This window comes from Lactuca virosa, chromosome 1 (assembly GCF_052849685.1).
Source record: "Lactuca virosa cultivar CGN04683 chromosome 1, Lactuca_virosa_CGN04683_v6, whole genome shotgun sequence".
NCBI lineage: Eukaryota > Viridiplantae > Streptophyta > Magnoliopsida > Asterales > Asteraceae > Lactuca > Lactuca virosa.
In genome coordinates this window covers 47181956-47201076 of record NC_136426.1, presented here as the reverse complement: position 1 = coordinate 47201076, position 19121 = coordinate 47181956, and positions in this window count along the sequence as shown.

Sequence of the window (19121 nt, the reverse complement as noted above, 5' to 3'; positions counted from 1 at the left end):
TGAAATATTGAGGCTAGGATCTAACACAATATTCTAAAATTTGGAAGAGGGATGTCGTAATCCAAATTGCAGAACATTTGAAGGTATGTAAATGACGATTTACCAATTTCCACCATGAAAAACGAAAATTGAAAATTAGGTTTTAGATGAATTGAAACTCCTAGATCTTTTGAGATTCATTGAACTTTTCAATGACATGTTTAAATCTCGATTGTGCCCTTCAAGTTTGTGACTGGGATGCCGAGGATCACAAACAAGTTGTGGATAACTATGCAAATTAGTTTGGTACTCTCGAATATGTCATCACCTAATCAATGTGCCGGTTAACCACACACGCTCCACTGATCTATGATAATCTACGAGCTACCCATTGCCATCCTTCATTGGTCCCATATTAGTGTGTCGGTTAACCACACACGCTCCACTAACGACCAACAAGGTGCAATGTGTAATTTCATGGATTATCACCAACTCCACATTTTTCCTAAAGTAACTAAGATTTGGGAATTTATGAGATTGTTTAGTTACTTCGTATTTCATTATACTTATAATGGAAGGTTGTGTCCTATCCTACCCGTTCGGCTAACGACCCTCCACTAGTCAAGAGTGCGGTGGGTAAGAGTGGATACCCATTCAATCGCCATTTTATAGGCAATTTCCTTAAACACCCCTTATAGACCAGCTTCGTGAATAAGGTCTACTAACGGTAAGACTGACTCTTTACTCATACATATATAATATTAGACTTTTAATTTTATATATAGTATAAGGATGTATTTTACACTTTTAAAATACTAGGTGGTCTAATTCAATAAATTATACTTTTAATTTAATTAATGTAACACCCAAAAATTCAAGCCAAATTTAAACTTTCAAAACATGTCGAATTTATCAAAACATTACAACTTTGTTTTCAAAATACATTTATATCAGAGTTTTCCCATAAACATAACATAATAGGAGGAGCTGTACGATCATGCCTTCGCCTTGCCGCGATCCCCTGATGTACCTGAAACAATAAAACTGAAACTGTAAGCCCGAAAGCTTAGTGAGTTACCCCCAAAATACCGATACACATACAGTCCACATAACCATGTCACACCATGACATATCATAACAAACTGAGCAGAACAGCACATAACGGGTCCACATCTTTACAGACTGGAATACCCCTGGGCCCACAGTGTGAGTCTGGAATGCCTATCGGGCCCTCAGCTCACATCTGGATTGCCACCGAGCCCTCAGTACGAGTCTGGAATGCCTACCGGGCCCTCAGCTCGTATCTGGAATGCTCCCAAGTCCTCAGTATGAGTCTGGAATGCCTATCGGGCCCTCAGCTCATATCTGGAATACTCTAGGGTTTGTTGGCTACCGCACGGAGCAGTACAACCTCAACCCATCCCACATAACATATCAACATGTAACAGATAATGCACATACAGACAATCAATCAGTATCACAGGTAGTCCTACAGACCTACCCTCTAGCGTATCAAACTAGCATGCATAACTAACTCATACTCAACATAATACAACTACTAGGATATCATATCCAATGGGCCGGCCTTGGTGCCTTAGACCCCTTAGTATAGTGAGGATAACTCACCTCGCAACTGTCGTCGGAAATAAGAAGGCTCAACTCCTGGGTCCAACACGAACTCCACCACCTATAGGTACCATACAAACCTTTTTCATAAATCTCCCAATTACCAGAAACCATCAGAAGTCAATTGGTCAACCCTTGGTCCAAGTCAAAGTCCACAGTCAAAGTCAACAGTCTATGTTGACTCGACTCGTCGAGTGCAGATCACCGACTCGTCGAGTCCTTCCTGAACTCGAGAAGTCGTGAAATCCTTGATTGGCTCGTCGAGTTCCCTTTTTAACTCGTCGAGTTCATACGTGGCCAAGATTTGGAAGAAACCCTAGCCAACTCGCTGAGTCTTCTAACAACTCGCCGAGTTCAAGGCAATCTTCAACGAACTCGCCGAGTTGCTCAACCAACTCGCCGAGTTCACGGCTATGTTCATAGGACTCGCCGAGTCCAGCGTTCTACTCGCCGAGTTCATTCAGTCCTTTTTCCATACAGACCTGGTTTGAGCCATGCAGCGGCTCCAAACCACAGATCTAGGCTTCTAGGGCATGCTTATCACATAAAGTTGCAAACTTTACATGCATGCATAGCTTTAAGGGCTCCAAATGTCAAAACTAAGCTCTTAATGGGGTTCTAAGCTCAAGAGGGACCTCAATCACGAACATAACTGAGACTTTACAACTCTAGAAGGTAATGAGGGTCCAGATCTGAAGTATAGCCCAACCATAAGGTTTCTCTACCAAGGATTTGGGGTTTTAGGGCTTAATAGCAACAATTTAGGGACAAACAAGATCTAATAGATCAATAATCAAGATGGAAACTTTATTACCAGAATGGGTGACCACAAATGAATGTGTTCTGGATCTAAGTCCCCTTCCTTGAGCTCTTCAACCCCTTCCTTCTTCCACTTGCTCCAATGTGCACCAAAAGTCCCTTCACAAGGCAACAATCACTCAAACTCACCAATGGAGACAAAGGGTTTCGATAAGGAATGCTCTGAGGGTGATGGAGGCTGAGATGGGGCTATAAGGACGTTTAAATAGGGTGCAAACTCTAAGGATTAGGGTTTCCTCCTGACTGGCCTACTCGCCGAGTCCAGGCGTGGACTCGCCGAGTAGATCACTTAAAGCCCGCGTCCAATTCGACATCTACTCGGCGAGTTAGGGCTACAACTCGCCGAGTAGCTCTTACAAAAAGAAACATTTAATCAAATTAAATACGTACCAGGAACGGGGCATTACAATTCTCCCCCACTTGTCTCAGACTTCGTCCTCGAAGTCTGCTGCTGCTGCATCTGAAAACAACTCCGGGTAATGCCCCCGCATCTCCTCTTCGGACTCCCACGTCCACTCTGAACCCTTCCGGTGCTGCCACTGCACCTTCACTAACTGAACCACCTTGTTCCTCAAGGTCTTTGCCTTTCGATTTAAGATCGCAACTGGTCTCTCAATATAATTCAGGCTGCTATCAACCTGAATATCCTCCATGGGTACTACTGCTGACTCGTCCACCAAACATTTCCTCAACTGAGAAACATGGAAAATGTTGTGGATCTGGCTAAGCTCTGCCGGGAGATCCAATCGAAAGGCGACCCGACCCACCCGGGCCAAAACCCTAAAAGGACCAATGAACCTGGGGCCCAGCTTGCCCCTCTTTCGGAATCTGATGACACCCTTCCAGGGTGATACCTTCAGGAGGACCATGTCACCTACCTGAAACTCCAACTCGGATCGGCGTTTGTCGGCATAACTCTTCTGCCGACTCTGAGCGGTCTGCAAACGCTGTCTAACCTGCTGGATCTTTTCGGTAGTCTGCAAGACTACCTCCGTACTACCCATCACCCTGTGCCCAACTTCGCCCCAACAAACCGGGGTGCGACATCTCCGCCCGTACAACATCTCGAATGGCGGGGCGCCAAGGCTAGAATGATAGCTGTTGTTGTAGGCGAACTCCGTAAGCGGTAGGTGAGAATCCCAGCTCCCACCGAAATCAATGGCACATGCCCGCAACATGTCCTCGAGGGTCTGAATAGTCCGCTCGCTCTGGCCGTCTGTCTGCGGGTGGAATGCTGTGCTGAAGTGCTATCGCGTGCCCAGCTCCTCGTGAAACTTTTGCCAGAAGCGGGAGGTAAACCTGACATCCCGATCAGAGACAATGGAGACAGGAACCCCATGGCGAGACACGATCTCCCGAACGTACAATTCGGCCAATTTCTCGGCCGATGAGCCCTCTCGTATAGCCAAGAAATGGGCGCTCTTGGTCAATCGATCCACGATGACCCATATAGCATCAAACCCCTTTGCCGTCTTCGGCAATTTGGTAATAAAATCCATCGTGATCTGTTCCCATTTCCACATGGGAATCTCTAGGGGCTGCAACTTTCCATGCGGCCACTGATGCTCGGCCTTGACCATCCTACAGGTCAAGCACCTCTCAACGTACCAAGCGATTTCCCGCTTCATGCACGGCCACCAATAGCTCAAACTCAAATCCTGATACATCTTGGTAGCCCCCGGGTGAATAGAGAAATGAGACTTATGAGCCTCCTCCATAACCGTCTGCCTAACCCCACCCGTCATTGGAACCCAAACCCGACCGCATCGGGTTAATAGTCCCTGACTATCCTACACAAACCGGGTGTTCTCGCCCTTGATCCTCTCCAGCTTCCAATTTTCTGGGCGGATGCCCTCAACCTAGGCATCTCTGATCAAACTCACCAGCGGAGAATCCACCGCTATCCTCATACATACTGCTGGGGTGGAAGACCCCGCTGACTTGCGGCTCAAAGCGTCCGCCACTACATTCGCTTTACCAGGATGGTAAAGGATCTCGCAATCGTAGTCCTTGACTACGTCCAGCCACCTGCGTTGCCTCATGTTCAGGTTCGGCTGATCCATGATATGTCTCAAGCTCTTGTGATCCGTGTAAATGGTACAACGGACCCCATAGAGGTAGTGTCTCCATATCTTGAGGGCGAACACCACCGCCCCCAGTTCCAAGTCATGCGTAGGGTATCTCGTCTCATGCGGCTTCAGCTGCCGCGATGCGTAGGCTATCACTCGTCCTCTCTGCATGAGGACCGCCCATAAACCTGTGATGGATGCATCACAGAACACCACAAAATCCTCGACTCCCTCCGGGAGTGTCAATACTGGAGCCTCGCACAAATGCTGACGGAGGGTCTCAAACGCCCTCAGCTGCTCGGGACCCCATCGGAAATCCACTCCCTTCCTTGTCAGACGAGTGAGGGGCACTGTAATCTTGGAGAAGTCCCGTATGAACCTCCGGTAGTACCCTGCCAACCCCAGAAAGCTCCTAATATCTGAGGGAGATTTCGGAACCTCCCACTGCATAACCGCCTCGATTTTGGCCGGATCGACCAAAATCCCCTCCTGGTTAACGAGATGTCCGAGGAACTGGACCTCCCGTAACCAAAACTCACACTTCGAGAACTTGGCGTACAACCGTTCCCGTCTCAGAACTCCCAACAGCTCTCGCAGATGTTCCTCATGCTGCTCTCGGGTCTTGGAATACACCAAGATATCATCTATAAACACTATGACCGAGCGATCAAGCATCGGTCTACAGACCCGATTCATCAGGTCCATGAACACCGTTGGCGCGTTGGTGAGCCCAAACGGCATCACCACGAACTCGTAATGTCCATAACGAGTTCGGAACGCGGTCTTCTCCACGTCCTCCTCTCTGACCCTGACCTGATGATACCCAGACCTCAAGTCTATCTTGGAAAACCAAGATGCACCATGCAACTGGTTGAAGAGATCGTCTATCCTCGGGAGTGGATAACGGTTCTTCACCGTCAACTTATTCAACTCCCGGTAATCGATACACATCCGGTGCGAACCGTCCTTCTTCCGGACGAAAAGTATCGGTGCTCCCCATGGAGAACTGCTAGGTCGAATGAACTGCTTGCCCAACAGTTCCTGCAGCTGCGATGACAGCTCCTGCATCTATGGCGGTGCCAATCGGTACGACGCCATAGCAATAGGGGCCGCACCTGGCACCAGGTCGATCCTGAACTCGACCTGCCTCTCCGGAGGTATCCCTGGTAACTCCTCCGGGAATACGTCTGCGAACTCCTTGACCACCGGTACGTCGGAAACCGAAATCTGATCCCTGGCTCGCGTATCTACCACATACGCTAGATAACCTGCACACCCGTGCTGAATGTACTGTCGTGCCCTGGCAGCTGAACAAAACCCTGATCCCACTCTTGTGCCCTCGCCATATACAATCAGTTCTCCCCCACTTGGGGTTCGAACTACTACTCGCTGCCCCTCACAGTCGATCATGGCACCGAATCGACTGAGCCAATCCATGCCTACAATCACGCATACCTCCCCCATGGGAATCGGAATCAAATCTATTGGAAATGACACCCCGAAAATCTCCAAGTCACACCCTCGATAAACTGAAGAAGCAGAAACCCCGTGTTCGTTGGCGATAGACACTCGCAACGGACACTCTAACTCGCCCACTGGCGCACTGAACTCCCTACTAAATGTCTGAGATACGAAGGACCGACTCGCCCCCAAGTCAAATAAGACCAAAGCAGGCAAGGAGTTCACTAAAAACGTACCTAACCACAGGTGCAACAGATAAGCATACAACAGATATAGGAAAACGAGATAAGGATAGAAACATACCAGCAACCACATATGGTGCTGCTCTGGCCTCCTCCGTTGTAAGCTGGAAGGCACGACCCTGAGCCTTTGGAGGCTCTGCCCTGACTGGTCTCCCATCCGTGATCCTCAAAGTAGCCGGCGCTGGAGCCTACGCCGGTTTGGCGGCGAGTAACGGGCAGTTGGCCTTCAAATGGCCAACCTGATCACAATGGTAACATAACCTCATACTCTGAACTGGAGCGGCCTGGCGACAGTCTTTCGCGTAATGCCCCTCCTTGCCACACTTGTGGCATCCACTACCAGCTCGACACACACCAGAATGACCCTTGCCACACTTCCCACATGTGCGGCTCTGCTGACCCTCGGTCCTAGTATCAGCGGTCTTAGACCGCTTCGGCGCCGGCTGAGAATGTAACGGGGCCTGCCGCTGTTCTCTCAACTGCTGCTCAATCTCCAACTCACGCCGTCTGGCGGCCTCCTGCAACTCTAGAAGAGTATCACATCGCTGGGTAGACACAAACTGACGGATATCCGTCTTGAGCATGCTCAGATAACGGGTCATCTGGGCCTGCTCTGAAGCAAACTCCGGGCAAAACATCGCCCTCTCAGTGAACATCCGGGTGATCTCCGTCACCGACTCCCCATCCTGTCTCAAACTCAAAAACTCCTGTGCCAATCGCTCCCGCTCAACCCGTGGAATGTAACGGGCGCGGAACATATCCCTGAACTGCTCCCAAGTAACAGCAGCTCTCTGATCATCAGAGTACGACCCAGTCGCGAGTCTCCACCAGTCCTTGGCCCCAGACCTAAGCAGGTTCAGAGCACACCTGACCTTCTGGTCAGCAGGACACGAGCAGGTGAAGAAACACCCCTCCACATCTGAAATCCACCTCATAGCCTTGATGGGATCCTGCGTCCCATCAAAAGTAGGGGGCTTCGTGTTATCGAAGTCCCTGTACTTAAAACCTCTACCAACTCCTCCTCCCGTCGCTGATACAGCTGATGCAGCTGCTGCGGCGGCTGTCTCTGCAAGGGCTGCATAACGCTCATCAAAATACTCCACCATGGCGGTCTTGATCGACCCGAACATCTCCGGTAACTGAGCCCGGAATGCAGCAGCAACCTCATCATGCAGGATCTCTCGAATCCTGGCATCCAACTCCTCTGTACCCATCTCCACCACTGGCTCAGGTGCTGTCGGCCCCTCTTGGCCCCTGTCCCCTGATCCTGATCCCGAACCGGATCCAGCCACGAAGCGCCTCGTCATCACCATTCTGAAACATATCACCAGTTATCAGATAATTCATATAAATCACTGGGAGCCAACTCCCTACTAACCCTAGGGATTTCGACTTACTTGACACGCGTATAGGCCCTGTGCTTTCAGTAGCATGGGCCCCTACTACCTTCCACACCTACCCATATTTGCCCCAAGTATCACCACAACACCCTAACAATATGCACAACATGGCGAGCGCTCAATCCTCACTCCTAGAGGAATGCTAAATATCTTATAACTGACCTCCCGGTCTCACTCAATCCCTCCTATCCATGAAACTTCCACCAACCCTGCAGCACTAATGTATGCTAGCCATGCATAACGTTGGACCCTATAGACTTTCGAATATCCAATCCTACCCCAAGCTCCCAATCAAACAAGAACAGAACATAAGGCCAAATCAAACATTCTCAGGCTATAAGATCTTAATTATGTACAACTGGGATGCATACATTAGACAACTACAGTAATGATGTCAATCTCACATAAAGGAAACCCTAGGCTAGCAGGCATCATGTATTCAGGCAATTCTATCATGCAATTCCTGAAGATCCCTAGCCTAGCACTAACATGCTGTTCTATCATATCGTATAATCAAATAACTTGTATGGTATTTTGGGGTCTACTTACTGGCTCCAGCTGATCGTACGCCCTGCATCGTCCTTTATTTATTTTGAAAACCTTTTTGAAAAATCATTTTGAAAATCATTTCCTTGATTTGAGACTGGAGTCACACGAGTGTTCCTCCAATTCACTCAAACCAAGGCTCTGATACCAACTTGTAACACCCAAAAATTCAAGCCAAATTTAAACTTTCAAAACATGTCGAATTTATCAAAACATTACAACTTTGTTTTCAAAATACATTTATATTAGAGTTTTCCCAGAAACATAACATAATAGGAGGAGCTGTATGATCATGCCTTCGCCTTGCCGCGATCCCCTGATGTACCTAAAACAATAAACTGAAACTGTAAGCCCGAAAGCTTAGTGAGTTACCCCCAAAATACCGATACACAAACAGTCCACATAACCATGTCACACCATGACATATCATAACAAACTGAGCAGAACAGCACATAACGGGTCCACAGCTTTACAGACTGGAATACCCCTGGGCCCACAGTGTGAGTCTGGAATGCCTACCGGGCCCTCAGCTCACATCTGTATTGCCACCGAGCCCTCAGTACGAGTCTGGAATGCCTACCGGGCCCTCAGCTCGTATCTGGAATGCTCCCAAGTCCTCAGTATGAGTCTGGAATGCCTATCGGGCCCTCAGCTCATATCTGGAATACTCTAGGGTTTGTTGGCTACCGCACGGAGCAGTACAACCTCAACCCATCCCACATAACATATCAACATGTAACAGATAATGCACATACAGACAATCAATCAGTATCACAGGTAGTCCTACAGACCTACCCTCTAGCGTATCAAACTAGCATGCATAACTAACTCATACTCAACATAATACAACTACTAGGATATCATATCCAATGGGCCAGCCTTGGTGCCTTAGACCCCTTAGTATAGTGAGGATAACTCACCTTGCAACTGTCGTCGGAAATAAGAAGGCTCAACTCCTGGGTCCAACACGAACTCCACCACCTATAGGTACCATACAAACCTTTTTCATAAATCTCCCAATTACCAGAAACCATCAGAAGTCAACTGGTTAACCCTTGGTCCAAGTCAAAGTCCACAGTCTATGTTGACTCGACTCGTCGAGTGCAGATCACTGACTCGTCGAGTCCTTCCTGAACTCGAGAAGTCGTGAAATCCTTGATTGGCTCGTCGAGTTCCCTTTTTAACTCGTCGAGTTCATACGTGGCCAAGATTTGGAAGAAACCCTAGCCAACTCGCTGAGTCTTCTAACAACTCGCCGAGTTCAAGGCAATCTTCAACGAACTCGCCGAGTTGCTCAACCAACTCCCCGAGTTCACGGCTATGTTCATAGGACTCGCCGAGTCCAGCGTTCTACTCGCCGAGTTCATTCAGTCCTTTTTCCATACAGACCTGGTTTGAGCCATGCAGCGGCTTCAAACCACAGATCTAGGCTTCTAGGGCATGCTTATCACGTAAAGTTGCAAACTTTACATGCATGCATAGCTTTAAGGGCTCCAAATGTCAAAACTAAGCTCTTAATGGGGTTCTAAGCTCAAGAGGGACCTCAATCACGAACATAACTGAGACTTTACAACTCTAGAAGGTAATGAGGGTCCAGATCTGAAGTATAGCCCAACCATAAGGTTTCTCTACCAAGGATTTGGGGTTTTAGGGCTTAAAAGCAACAATTTAGGGACAAACAAGATCTAATAGATCAATAATCAAGATGGAAACTTTATTACCAGAATGGGTGACCACAAATGAATGTGTTCTGGATCTAAGTCCCCTTCCTTGAGCTCTTCAACCCCTTCCTTCTTCCACTTGCTCCAATGTGCACCCAAAGTCCCTTCACAAGGCAACAATCACTCAAACTCACCAATGGAGACAAAGGGTTTCGATAAGGAATGCTCTGAGGGTGATGGAGGCTGAGATGGGGCTATAAGGACGTTTAAATAGGGTGCAAACCCTAAGGATTAGGGTTTCCTCCTGACTGGCCTACTCGCCGAGTCCAAGCGTGGACTCGCCGAGTAGATCACTTAAAGCCCACGTCCAATTCGACATCTACTCGGCGAGTTAGGGCTACAACTCACCGAGTAGCTCTTACAAAAAGAAACATTTAATCAAATTAAATACGTTCCAGGAACGGGGCGTTACAATTAAACTTAAACCATATCATTATGGATTTATTAACTCTCTTTTAATTATACACTTAATTAATTAATAAAGCCATAAGGGTGTAATTTGAACTTTTTTCAAAATACTAGGGTTTTAGAATTTAATATTTCAAAATTAAAACTTTTTAATTAAATTTTAAATTCCAAAACTTGAGGACAAATTTTGAAACTTTTCAAAACATTAGAGTTTAACTATTTAAATTTCAAAAACTAAAACCTTTTAAGTTCAAATTTAAACTATAAAACCTAAAGGGTGTAAATTGAAACTTTTCAATCTTACTAGGTCAAATATTTGACTAATAATAATCCTATATTATCCATATTTAACCAAATCCATCAATTTTGATGAGGACAACCATTCCAAACTTAAAAAATCGGATTTTGGAAAAGGAGGAGGAGCACCAAATTGATCTTGACTCTTGAAAGCTTAGTGCCTCAAGTGTTGCACCTCTAATGGAGTCACAAACACCATGAGCAACAAAATGACTTAGGAAAAGGAGGAGGAGCACCAAAAACGTCCAAGATCTTCTAGAGAAAGCTTAGCCACGTTTTTGGGAGCCCTAGGGGTCATTATATACTTGTGTGGGCTGCTAGGGTTTCAGGTGAAACCCTAATTCTCTGCTTAGGCCTTAAGCAACCCATGGAGTCCCTCTAGAAAGCCCTTGGACGAAATTCATATGTGTTTCCCATAGATTTCGTCCAATGCCCTTTCCATTAGGAATCCATAGCCCAACTTGCAACTATCATATAATTGCAATATCAGTCCCCTTTATTTAATTAATATGTTTTAGCCACAAAATTAATTCTTAATTAATTTTTGACCAATATTAATTAAACAATATGATTTCTCTTTTAATATATTATTCATATAATATATTAATAAATCATAATTAATCATTTTTCTCCTTAATTCATCCTATCAGTTGCTATGGTGAAGGCAACCCAAAAGGACCATGCTCATAATCGGGTCAAGTACATACCAAAATAGTTATGGGCTTAGACACCTAATTCAACACTTATTAGAATCATAGTGATGGGTTATGGGGCATTCTATACATATGAATATAACGGCAGAAGACTTAAATAAAATTCCTATGTGCACATGTAACCTATAATGATATAGGTTTCAATCTATTACTACAACTACTAGAACAAATAGAATAACATACCTCTTTTGTAGCTAGATACTTTCTAGCTTATGATCTTGCCCTTGCCACCTTGCTTGGATGGGGAGGATCCAAAGTAGAATCCCTCTTATGGTATCACATCCAAGACACCAAAGAGAGAATCAAAAGAAAATTAGAATGATTGATTTTTACAAACCCTATAAAGGGTTAAGAAATTCGTCCAAGGAAAAGAAGAAGGGAGGTTCGAAAAATCTAAGCAAGCGAGCAAGGAGGGTTTGACCCTTCGTATCCTATTTATAGGTTGCTAATGCTTACCCCAAAAATAACTCCAATCCTATGTGGGATGATCCTAATTTTCGTTCCCTTTCTTATCCTTAAAGGATTGTTGAATATTACAATCAACTAACTTTTAATTAATTAATATTCAACCCATTGAATTAATTAATTCTCAATTAACTCAAAAAATAGTTTCTAATTAATTTATCAAGCATAATAAATTAATAAACTATTTTTTCTCCTTAATCCATTTTCTTTTAATTCCTCAAATGTGTCATAAGGGCAACCCAAAAGGACTCTGTTATTATTAAAAAATATTACCAATACCTTCGTTGATCCTTTGCTCCAAAATGTGTAGATCTCCGATATGTGTGGATATTTCAGAATAAAATCCAGAATAAAAGTTTTGTATTTCTTCCTCCAAAATATGTTGGCATAGGCATCCAGGAACATGTGAATGGGCCAGGCCGGATCTATATACTTTGAAGTGGATTCTGGAATGACCCATTATGAAGAAAATGATTATTTTGAAGAAAAAAACCCGGTTATTTTGATTAAAAAAAAAACCACCAAAAGTGGTTAGACTACTTAATTTCCCTTGTTTGTGCCTCCTTATTATATAATCCTAGATTTGCCCCTGATAATGCCACATAGATTTAGTTTATATAATTTGGTATGTCTAAACAGTGAACAACCGCAACGATAATTACTCAAGTAAATCGTAAAGGGATTTTGTTTATTCAATTTATGTCCTTAAGGCCTACGAATGACGAATGAACTTTTATACAGAGTGTGGTTACATTTTGCATATATGATCAAATTTTGGATTAATAAATTTGCCATTGATTTATAAAACTTAAATAGGCATCTATTTGTGTGATTTTTGGTAATCAAGGAAATCAAATAATTTGATATTTAATACAAAATATTTCAAAGGCAAGGCACATCCTCTAGACAACTCATGTCGAACCTGCTCCAGAGCACATCACTTGAGTGGCAAATCGCAGAGCTTTATCGTTATTTTGGACGTGCAAATTTTGAATCTTAAACATACTGTATATAATTTACATGTCAACCGCTAGACTCTTGTCGCAAGAGCTTAAAGCATAATATTTGAAACTGTGAACTGCAGCGTAGTTAGGGAAAACTGAAACTTGGAGACCTAACTAGCAAAATCCAAGGACAGCAGGTGGAAAAACCGCCCTAAGCTATTTTTCATTAACTCCAACATGTGGAAAGCTTTCTCTACATATCAACTCAGTCTCAAAACTCCCGGATGGATAAAAAAGAATGTCTTTTTGAAGATGAGTTTCTTTCTGTTTCATTTTGTTATTTCCCCCATCTATTTATGTATGATTCAACTTTGTCCTCAAAATTCTATGCGTTATTAGTAGAGATAACAGTGTCGTCCTCGTCCCTTTCCTTTTGTAAGTAACATGCTAATAGAGCCGGTCACTAGTCAACCAACAGTGTTGTGATCGTCCCTTTCCTTTTGTAATTAATATAAGTGTTTTAGATTTCCTTTAATTGAAATCAATAAATTAAATAATTTTAATTTACCATATTATTTGTCAATCTTATCTCATGTCCTAAGTTTTCTAAGATAGCATGTGACTAGACTAGTAGAGCTAACATTGTTGTCTTTGCCGCTTTCTTTTTGTTATGAAGTGAATAAACCCCCTAAATATCCAAGGATAATCTTATTAGTTGACAAATTTGATTGAAGTTTATTACTTTATACCAACAGATTGCATAAAAACCATTCTTATTAGTTGACAAATTTGATTGAAGTTTATTATTTTATAACAGGCAGTAGCAGATTGCATAAAAACCATACATATGTTCAGGCAATTTATAATATATGATTATTATTTTTAAATCAACATTTCAAATTATGTCCAAATATCCCTTAGGCTAGTGGCTATTGGGTGAGGTTCTCACACCACACCAACATCATCAAATTCACCACATCGCCATTATATATAATTTTGTTGTTTCAAATGATTAATTGTTAGAGAATCCCATTTATCGACTTATGTTATCACTTATTACTTTTGGTGTATTACATTTTCATTTACAGACTATTTTTTCGATTGCCAAACAGACAATCTCAAAAATCTCAAAATAATAAACTGCCTCAACAGCTAGCAATGATGTGATAAATATAGCCAAAGTAAACCTTTTAAAATGTGATTCCTTAAAAATAACAATCTAAAAGTAAAACATCAAAGCAAAATAATAATAACACAAGACAGTAAAAAGGAAAAGATATAGAGAAGAATGATACATCAAACAAATCGCGAGTAACAATTAGCATCCGCAAGACCTTATCGATCTCATTTAGTCCTTTATGATTGGTCCAGATTTCCAGTTACTGCCCAATAAATTTTGTGAATCTCGTGGTCATTTTCCCAACTAAAAACAAATTGTTTTCTCAAGATATATTTAATCAATATGTGGTAATTTTAGTGAAAAACTGTTAGATTATTTTATTTTTCATTAAGAGAGTTTTATATTTTAACCAATTGAGAGGGAACAACGACGGAAGTAGAAGTACACAAGTGTCTTACCCGATTCAAGTCCGACAACAACTCCAGCCGATGTTTGTTCCAACAGTCCTGAATCCTGATGCACATGTGGTGTGGGCCCTCAACAAAACCTGGTGGACTGCTGCTTTTTTTTACCCCATTTAACGGTCTTCATTCATTGCTCCAAACGGCTCTTACTTTTTTTCACCAAAATGCCACCTACAATCCATTTTTACTTCAACATCATTTATTTACTACTAATTTGTTAATTTTATCTTTTTAGGTCTTATATATTGTTTTAGGCCCCGTTTGATAATTGACTGAGAAAGTGATGACTGAGAAAGGTCTGTCTGAGTAAGAAATTCTGACTGAGTAAGAAATCATGTTGTTTGATTGAGAATCTGACTGAATGTGCTGACTGATGCAAAATAATCATTTTACCCCGATGCTCTACACGTTTCTATGCAATATGATGATAATAATAATAATAATAACAACAACAACAACATTAATAATAACAACAATTATAATAATAATAATAATAATAATAATAATAATAGACATTTATAATAATAATAATAATAGACATTAATAATAATAATAATAATAATAATAATAATAATAATAATAACTTCCAACATAATAGACATTAAATATATTATTTTTGAGATAAAATACAAAAAGCCCTTCAGCTTGCTGGTAAGCATCATTCCTTCTACAAAGGAGACCCAAGTTCTATTCCTATAACCTTCAATAACTACGAATTTTTATCCAAGCCAAAGGTACTACTGGAAAACCTTGCTTTCTTTCTCAGTCAGCCATCTCCCAACATCTTTCTCGGTCAGACCTTGTTTTCCGAGTCAGTCAGCCAAAAATGTCTGATCTGACTCGGTCAGATGAATATCAAACAGGGCCTTAGTGTTATGGCTATACTGCTTTCTATAAATACGAGTGTTATTTCATTCAAGTTTATGCAACACATGAGAATATGATACAAAAGGTAGCGTGGGGAAAAACAAAAAAGGACTTCTTAAAAAGCGTAATTTTTTTTGCTTATATTAAACAAGTAAACAACTAGGTGTAAAACTCGTATAATACACGGGTTGATTAAAAAAAATAAATATCAAAATGTAAATAATAAATATTTTTTAAAATAAAATTTTTAAATAAGGAATGAAAAACATATTAATTGCAATTTATTATCACATTTATTATATTTAATACTTTATATATAATTATATATACACATAAGTATTATGTGACTTTAATTTTAAAAATTGAAAAATTTAGAAATTAACATGTGGATTTTATTTTATTTTAAAAATATCACAAAATGACAAGTGTTAAAACTTATGAGAAATTGACATGTGGCAAAATTGATATTCATTTATTATAGTAGATGTCAGTTCGAATCCAATACAAAACTCTACATGGTATTGGATAAAGGTTCAATTTATATAACCTTTTTTCTTTCGGTGCTTGTCAAAATGGATCCGTTGATTCTATTTACACATCGATAGTTGCCCACGATTTCCTCACCTCTGCTCATGCTTAAGTCGAAGGCGCCTATACCAATTGCCACCTAGTAACATCTTATTATTATCACTAGACTGCTAGGTATGGACAATGTCCATCGGGACGTTTTTGTGCATTATGACGCACAAACACCGCCCCCTTCATCGTTTTTGGGTGTTATACGCATGCACGTTGATTCCCGTTACCACCACAACCTCCATTTAACGTCATTTCCTTCTTTTTTTCTAAAAAGGCGGATGTGGACGTTGCCCACACCTACTAGCCTTAGGCTAAGCGGTGTCGTAAAATTTTCACCGGAGGTATGCTGGGCTGGCTCCTTTACCGCCAGTAAACACCGGGCCGCAACAAGATTTTTACCGCCGGTATAATACCGGCAGTGGGTTTCTACCGGTGGCATATGTGAGGCAAATGATGGGATCTCTCTCTCTCTCTCTCTCTCTCTCTCTCTCTCTCTCTCTCTCTCTCTCTCTCTCTCCTTTACCCATGGTGAATACCATCAACACCATACACTGATATTTTTAAAAATTACAAAAATGACAAACATATCCCCATCAGCCTAGATGACACATTACCGATGGTAAATTGTAGCGCTTTTAAAATAAGGTATTTTCTATTATTACTTTGTGTAGAATATCTTAAATGTTGGATAAACAATTTTCTTAAATCCATAGATTAAGTTAGATGGTTTAACTTTTATGACATAAGCAGGTCATGGTTATGAGTTTTCTTTTCTAGATATTAAAAAAAAAAAATGTTTTTTCCCCTTTTTTATGGGTTTCATTTTTTTCAATTTACCTCATAGATTTCGTTCAACTTTTTAGTTTACTATCTTTTACAATTTTTCATTGATTTTCCGGTTTTTTTTTAAATAAAACTCATAAGAAAAACTTTAAGTTTATAATTTTTTTTACAATTTTACTTAAATATATTTTCCCCAATTTTACCCCATAATTTTTATACAACTTGTTATTCTTTTTTTAATTATTTTAGATTGAGCAATTTTGAGATACCTTTAATTATTTGAGATACCTTTAATTAGATCAAACACTTAAAGCATACAAAATTATAATAGAAGTGGGTTGTATCTATGATGTACCTATACAAGTGACTACTAAACCTTCAACCAGATCAAGGATATCAAAATATCTTTCCATGTTTCTTTATTTTACGTCAAACTTAATGGAGGAAAAGAGGGAGAGGGCCATTTAGTGTGAGATTCGTGTTTGACAATATTGTTTATTTTCTTAATGACCCTAATCTCATCCTTAAATATATAAATTATTACCAAATGACTTATAGTCTAGCGATATCATGAGTTGACAGAAAGACGACTTCATCGAAATCTGAGGGTTTAGTTATCACTAGAGATAAAATGTATATATTTAGAAGTAAGATAGCAAGTGTGTGTGTTAGCTGTTCTAAAATTAAAATAATACATACATAAACTATTAGATAAAGATTTCAAAGCCTTTAACTTCCATCATAAGCCAACAACTAAATATGACATTAAATAAAGATTGTTTACTTTTTTTAAGAACATCATTTATTATTATACTCCTAAATCTATATATTTAGTCCCTAACAAGACTTGAACCACTAATATTGGTTGAGGGCATCTATTTATCAACTCCTATTCCTCAAGGCCAAAGGCTCTTTGTTATTTACTTAATATTAAATAAACTCTTTACTTATGTACTAGTTGTGAGACTCATGTATTACATGGGTAAATTTAAAAAAAAAGTTAAATATAAAGGTCAAAATATTTGAAAACTTTGAATTTATAAGAAAATAAGAAAAATAATGAATTATTATAATGAAAATGTTTTTTATCTTTTAAATTTAAATAAATAAACAAAAGAAACTAATGAGCTTTAATTTTGGGGATTTTAAAATTAAAAGGTAAGTTGATTAATAAAATTGATATACATTTATTACTACATTTATTGCAATTATTATATTAAAATATTATATGGAATTTAATAAAATAGAAAATCTCATAAAATGACATGTGAAAAAAAAATTAAATTGAATGAGAGTGTGACAAATGTCAAAAAAACCTTCATTTATTAAGTAGGATTAGAAACAACAATATGTATCTTTTATTCTAGTTGATCTCAATATCAATGTTTTTTATAAATTGTTATTACAAGAAACAACTTATAAATTCATAGTATACGCTTGAATCTTAATGGGGACCAAGTTACACCATCTAGTGGCTTATCACAAACATCAAGAGTAAAGTCATCGATATGTCTCCACGCATTACAAACTGAGAAAACTCCGTCCGGCTAACTCTCACTCCCGCTTATCTTCCTCTATGGAAATATTAGTTATGGTGTTTAAAAATTGTTTTGAACTAATAAATACTGGTAAAAGTTTCAAGTATTGATTTTTAGTTGATTATCAAGACTTTGAGTTTTTCCAAAAGTTAGTTTTCTATTGGGGCAAAACCATTTTAGATGAGTCTGGTTTTAGTTTCATTCAAAATAGGTTTTGTCTATATTGGTTTGGTTTCAATTTAATGAATATAGATAATATTATTATTCTTTTTCACCTCGATTTCTAGTTCTTTCTATCTATAGATTTATAAGCATTTCATAGAACTGATTTTAACATTTCCTTGTAACATAAAGTTACCTTTTACATTTTTTCTCCTATTATTGTTTCCTTGATGACATATTTGGGACTTTACAAACCTAGATTTTTCCAACGTTGATAGTGTGAGTTATAAAACCACTCATCTGGATATGAGATCCTTGCTAATCAGGTTCGTTCCTGTTTCTAACAAACCGTTGAATACATCATTTATTAGTTATACAATACCCTTGAGGAGGAAGTTGGCTTGCCGATACATACACATACTCCATTCGTAACACTACATTTTTTTCATATCCAACATTGAGGACCGGGTGTTGTGAAAAAAGAACTTTACTAGATATTAGCTATGTCGTTTCAACGTTAGAAAGTGATTCAATCCAAAGTTTTTCTTATGTACATGGTTATGTATTCAGATTTTTCTTTCTTTCATATAATCCATAGTCCCAAACCATGTTCATCTATATTACAAACATGATAGGGAATACTTATCGGATACATAGTAGGTGGGATATTAAAATATGAATACATGATTACAACTTAATTAATGCCTCACTTTGGATATGTAGCAAGTTGTTGATAAATTTTTGGTGTTAGTATTGATGTAATTGTTTTTAAGGATGAGTATGGTATCGCACCGATATCAATATGAGAATTGAATCGAGTCAGTGGCGAGTCTAGAACAGAAACATGCGTGGTTCACTATTTAAATAAACCGATATATATAGAAATAAAATAGTCAACAAAATACAAGTAGCGGGTCA